We start from the raw sequence: 6,447 nt of genomic DNA on the forward strand, positions 1-6,447 counted from the left end.
GTTCTACCTTATAATTTGAGGTGGTGTTATGTCATTCTTGACAATTTGAGTTCGTGTTTCATGATTCACATGTTGTCAAGAATGAGATATTTTAAATCCACCAATCTCTTCGTTGGAGTTATCTTGTGTCATGTTTCACCTAAAGCCTTCCCTAAGGAATGTTGCATTATTGTGCTTATCAATGATCCAAGGTTTCTCCTATCCTCTTGGTGAAAGAAGTTTTTCATCTCGTTGGTGTTATCAATTATATTAGTTGTTTCCGTAGTGGCAGAATTTCGCCTCTATTTTGAGAAGTTTTTCCATAAGCCCACTACAAGCTTATTCGTTTCGTTGTTGGTTTTCTAACAACTCCGTTCTAACCTTCTTGGAAGGGTGCTTTCCAAGATCATTTGTGGCAGAAGTTGTCATTTTCTTCTCCATTCCTTTATTCCAATGATCTATCTCCTATTTTGCCTTCCGGAGGCAATGTGTTGTTAATTTCATCGAGTATCCCCTCATCTTGCCAAGATCATGTTCAATTCCTTCCATTTACAGTCGGAGTGCTGCCCAAATTATATCATTCTTATTCCTTTCCTATCTTGTTTTAACCGGAGTGGTTTAAATATCTATCTTGTCACTTAACCTCTTGGTTCTCATCGTATCCCGGGTTCCACTTATCTAACGGAGTGTTTGCAATCGCGTTCATCTCCATTGTATTCTTCTTCAAATTATTTAACCTCTCAAGGTTCGTGGTTTCACTCGTTTGTCAAAGAAGCAACTTTGTTTTACCTCTTCCTCTTCCGTTTTTCTCCGGTGTCATCCTAGATCTCGGGACGAGATCCTCTTGTAGTGGTGGAGTGTTGTAACGCCCCGAGACCGACGCTCCAGATGCGTTCCATGTTTTGCGTGTCAGCTCTGTTATTTATTTGTTTGTTGCTTTCATCATCGCATCATTCGCATTGCATCGGCACTCTGTTGCCGTCATTGTTTTCAAACTTCCATCCCCTAGTAGTTGCCGCCCCCCCCCCTTGCTTTCGTTGACCGTTTCAGACCTATCGAATTTTCGCTTTCCTCTTGACCGTGACCTCCTAACCCCTCCTTGCGTAGTGCATAGACCCCTCTCGCGCGTCTGAAACTTCCCCGAACCCGAAACGGACTATCATTACCGTTGGGTCCGGATCATCCCCTAACATCTACAAAACATCTCCGTTTTCTTATTTGGACTCCCTACCTAGTTATTCTCGATCGTCCGATTGCGATCGGAGAGACAAGGTAGCCCCTAACCTAATCCATGATGTATATATTCGTCCACCCCTAGTCCATTTTGGCAAACCCTAAAAATCCTTTCGCTTGTCCCGTCGCGCCGCCACCACTAGCTCCACTCAGTCGCCTCCCTCCTCGGGATCCTCCTGATTCAACCGCAGCCAACCAGCGCCAGCCACTTCTCGCCAGCATCCACCTCACGTCTGTCGCCAACCAACCAGCGCCCGAGCCTCCACCTCCCGATCCATCCTTCCACCAACCCTCGCGCAGCCAGCCAGAGTTCGATCCTCAATGGATCGAGGTACTGTCTCCTCCCGCACCCCCCTGCTCGCTTGCCCCGAGCAGCTCACCCCGCAGCCGCGCCTCCACCTTCGCCCACAACCGGTGAGCAGAGCCGCCGGAGCACGTCCAGGACCAGCCTCGTCCCGCTCCTCTCCTCCTGTTTTTCCCTCTCTCTCTGTCTCACGGTGGCCCTCTCTCTCTCTCCTTCCCTGGAACGATGCAAGATCTCGTCCAAGCTCCTTGGCGCCGCCGCCGTCGTCCTGCTTCGTCCGGTGACCTTCAAGCAGCGCCACCCACCAGATCTGCTCGAGCTCGCCTCGCCCCGCGCCTCAAGTCCCGCGTCGCCAAGCCGCCTCCCTGCCCTCGAGTCCGTCCAGTTCCGCCGTCCGCCGTGGCCGTGGAGCTCGTCGGCGTCGTTCTCGTGCCGTCCCAGCCCCGTCGCCGCTCCCGCAAGACCCTGCCATGGACACCGTCCGCCGGCGACCATCCAGGTCATGTCACTGTGACCAGCCTCCTCTTCTTCGTGTCTGCTTCTTCCCCTCTAATCTCTCTCTCCCTGTCCTTGCCTCGAATAGGAGCACCAGCCGGCGCCACCATCATCGGAGATGGGCTCCCACCGCCCAGAACCGCGCCCGCGGGCCTCCGCGCCCTCGCCGGAGCGCTCGTCTCAGTCCCGCTCCTGCCTCTGTTCGAGAGGAGGAGACTGCAGCCGCGACGGCCGCGTTGACCGTTCCTCTCGTTCTCTGCCTCCACATCGACCGAGCGGCCTCCCCTGCTCGCGTGGGCTGCGCCCCTATGCAAGGCCTCAAGACCCGATGTGAGCAGCTCCCCGCGCCTTGGTCCTGATCTCCGTTTTGGGCCCAGATCTGATTTTTTTTCTGTTGCTGCGAATTTAGCTATTTTCCAGGAAGTATTTTCCAGGAAGTGCCAGTTTTGCAGAAAAACCCCTAATGTTCATGCATCTAATAACAAATTAACCGTCCATCGGTTTAAAATGATTTATATATGAAAGATACTTAGAATTTCATCTAGTTTCATAATTTCCAACTTTCATGCATGTTTAAAATGCTGTTTGTTTAAATTTGCATAAATGCCATGTTAAAATGATTTATTTCATAACTAAATAACCGTAGCTCGGATTTAAATAAACTTTATATGTAAATGGGGTAGAAAAATGCATAGATTAACATGGTGCACTCTTCTTGCATGTTTAACAACTCTAAAATATGGTTTAGGGCAGAACAGTACCATAACCAAAATATGCATATGGGTATTTTCCGGAATTGTTGTTTATTGTTTGCGGCCTCATTTAACTTGCTTAAATAGTTAGTGTACTTATGCTTCACCCTCTTGCCTTGTTAATCAACATTTAACATTGTTGGGTACATAACCGAGAGAGAACTAAATAATCGTATGTGGTGTTTCGTCAATATGCAACGAGTTGCATATTGAGCTCCACTTAATTTGTAGTATTGTTTGTTGCATTTTCCCATGCCATGCCTCATTTAAACCGGACATGCATCATACTTGATTGTGCATCATGCCATGTTTCTGTGATGGTTGTTTACCATGTTGTTTGCTTCTTTCCGGTGTTGCTTCTTCGGGTTAGTTCCAATAACGTCGCGTTTGTGAGGATTTGTTCGACTTCCTCCGTTTGTCTTCTTCATGGACTCGTTCTTCTTCCTAGCGGGATCTCAGGCAAGATGACCATACCCTCGAAATCACTTCTATCTTTTCTTGCTAGTTGTTTGTTCTATTGCTATGCTGCGCTACCTACCACTTGCTATATCATGCCTCCCACATTGCCATGTCAAGCCTCTAACCATCCTTTCCTAGCAAACCGTTGTTTGGCTAAGTTACCGCTTTTGCTCAGCCCTTCTTATAGCGTTGCTAGTTGCAGGTGAAGATGAAGTTTGTTCCATGTTGGAACATGGATATCATGTTGATGTTGGGATATCACAATATCTCTTATTTAATTAATGCATCTATATACTTGGTAAAGGGTGGAAGGCTCGGCCTTATGCCTGGTGTTTTGTTCCACTCTTGCCGCCCTAGTTTCCGTCATACCGGTGTTATGTTCCTTGATTTTGCGTTCCTTACGCGGTTGGGTGATTTATGGGACCCCCTTGACAGTTTGCTTTGAATAAAACTCCTCTAGCAAGGCCCAACCTTGGTTTTACCATTTGCCTACCTAAGCCTTTTTCCCTTGGGTTCTGCAGACTCAAGGGTCATCTTTATTTTAAACCCTCGGACCAGTGCTCCTTCGAGTGCTGGCCCAAACCGAGCGATGTCCGGCGCCCCCTGGGCAACCAGGGTCTATGCCAACCCGACGTCTGGCTCATCCGGTGTGCCCTGAGAACGAGATATGTGCAGCTCCTATCGGGATTTGTCGGCACATTCGGGTGGCTTTGCTGGTCTTGTTTTACCATTGTCGAAATGTCTTGTAAACCGGGATTCCGAGACTGATCGGGTCTTCCCGGGAGAAGGTTTATCCTTCGTTGACCGTGAGAGCTTATAATGGGCTAAGTTGGGACACCCCTGCAGGTATAAACTTTCGAGAGCCGTGCCCGCGGTTATGTGGAAGATGGGAATTTGTTAATATCCGGTTGTAGAGAACTTGACACTTGACTTAATTAAAATACATAAACTGTGTGTGTAGCCGTGATGGTCTCTTTTCGGCGGAGTCCGGGAAGTGAACACGGTTCTTGTGTTATACTTGAACGTAAGTAGGAGTTCAGGATCACTTCTTGATCATTACTAGTTGACGACCGTTCCGTTGCTCCTCTTCTCGCTCTTATTTGCGTATGTTAGCCACCATATATGCTTAGTGCCTGCTGCAGCTCCACCTTTACACCATCCTTTCCTATAAGCTTAAATAGTCTTGATCTCGCGGGTGTGAGATTGCTGAGTCCTCGTGACTCACAGATTCTACCAAAACAGTTGCAGGTGCCGACGATACCAGTGCAGGTGATGCTACCGGACTCAAGTGGGAGTTCGACGAGGAACTTGGTCGTTACTATGTTTCGTTTCCTGATGATCAGTAGTGGAGCCCAGTTGGGACGATCAGGGATCTAGCATTTGGGGTTGTCTTCTTTTATTTTTGGTTCCATAGTCGGACCTATGTGTGTACTCTGATAGATGTATGATTTATTTATGTATTGTGTGAAGTGGCGATTGTAAGCCAACTCTTTATCCCATTCTTGTTCATTACATGGGATTGTGTGAAGATGACCCTTCTTGCGACTAAACCACAATGCGGTTATGCCTCTAAGTCGTGCCTCGACACGTGGGAGATATAGCGGCATCGTGGGCGTTACACAAGCATATGACATAAATGGATACACGTTGTACACTGGGGAATGTGATAAGAAGACCTCGTATCAGAACAGCTCTGTTCGAATAGAATGCATGACTGTAAATGAAGCTGATAAAACGGTATACTATGGAACCATCAAAGAGATTTGGGAGCTTGACTATGTGAAAGTTAAGGTGGCATTATTCAGGTGCGCGTGGATCCCTCTTGGTCAGGTAAGGATTGGTGAGTACAGGAAGACATGTGTTAACAGGACAACGATGGCATATCACGCGGACCCTTTCATTCTTGCCAGCCATGCTACCCAGATTTTCTTTGTGGAAGACCCCTTGCATAAGAACGGCCATTTAGCGATGCATGGGAAGAGAAGGGTACTAGGTGTCGACGATGTTGCCGATCAGGACGAGTACGATGAATTTGATGAGTTGCCAGCCAAGGGATCGCGCACCAGTGCAACAGAGAAGCGTAAAATCATCAAACACCCCAAGTTCATTCGGGGTCAACTTAATGATCCCAGTTCTCCCATGTACATGGGAATTAAGCCATAAGACTAGTCTTATGCCTACCCTGCAGCTTAATTCGTTCAATTTAGAACTGTCGCGTGTACTGAATTTGTGAGTTATGCCCGGTTTTCTGTTGATGTAAGAACCGTTAATATGTTGACCTTGATATGTTGTCAGCTCAGGCAATGAATATGAACTGTTTTTTGTTATTATTATCATTATTATATCATAGAGGTAGCACACTCAATCGATCTCACTACAGTATGTGTGAACAAAAATATGCAATCTGGTTTGCGAATAGCACATGGTTTGTTGATGAAAGCCGTGTGCCGACCAAACCCTGCAAACCCGCCCACGATTTGAGTTGTGCTTTCTGATTGGCCCGAACCCAAGCCCCACGGATCGTACGTCTGCACTGTTGGATACTCCCAGATCGAACGGCGATCCTCATCCCTTTCGACAGCACATGCAGTTCTGGTTGTAATTTTATTTTTATGCACAAAATGCACGTTAATCTCAAAAAATGTCTTAAATATAGCTAATGATACCTGAAATGCGCGAGAAAATCAAACCCGTGGTACAATGGTGATTGCGTACCGTGAAAATTTTTATGAGGCCAAACGATGAAGTCACCGACCATAGGCGTTTGAATTGACACGTCTCCTTTTGGAAAGCCATGATCCTTCATGTGAGATGCTCCGGTTTGGAATGAGCGGTCATCAAAACTTGTGCCAAACTTTACCAATTTTTTTTCCACAGGGTCGTGAGAGCACGCCATAAGCACACATCGATTTTGATGATGTCCGAACTCCATCTCAATTTTCTGTAATTAAAATACCAACTAGGCCTACGCTAGTGGCCGCACCTCGCGGCCGAAATGTTTGAAACTTCCCCCGCTTCCCGAACAAATGGATGAAAACTCACAAAGCGATGCACAATGATCTGTACACCTTTGCTAGGCTGATAGGAAGGGGGTATCATAGCTAGTATCATGCATGCCAACTAGGCAATTTTGATGAGCTATCATAGAATTAATTAAATGAAGAAAGAGAGGGTTAAGTATCATATCATGAAACCGTATCATAATAAATGTTATGCTACTATGTG

Source organism: Aegilops tauschii, chromosome 4 (genome assembly GCF_002575655.3).
Source record: "Aegilops tauschii subsp. strangulata cultivar AL8/78 chromosome 4, Aet v6.0, whole genome shotgun sequence".
NCBI classification, from domain to species: domain Eukaryota; kingdom Viridiplantae; phylum Streptophyta; class Magnoliopsida; order Poales; family Poaceae; genus Aegilops; species Aegilops tauschii.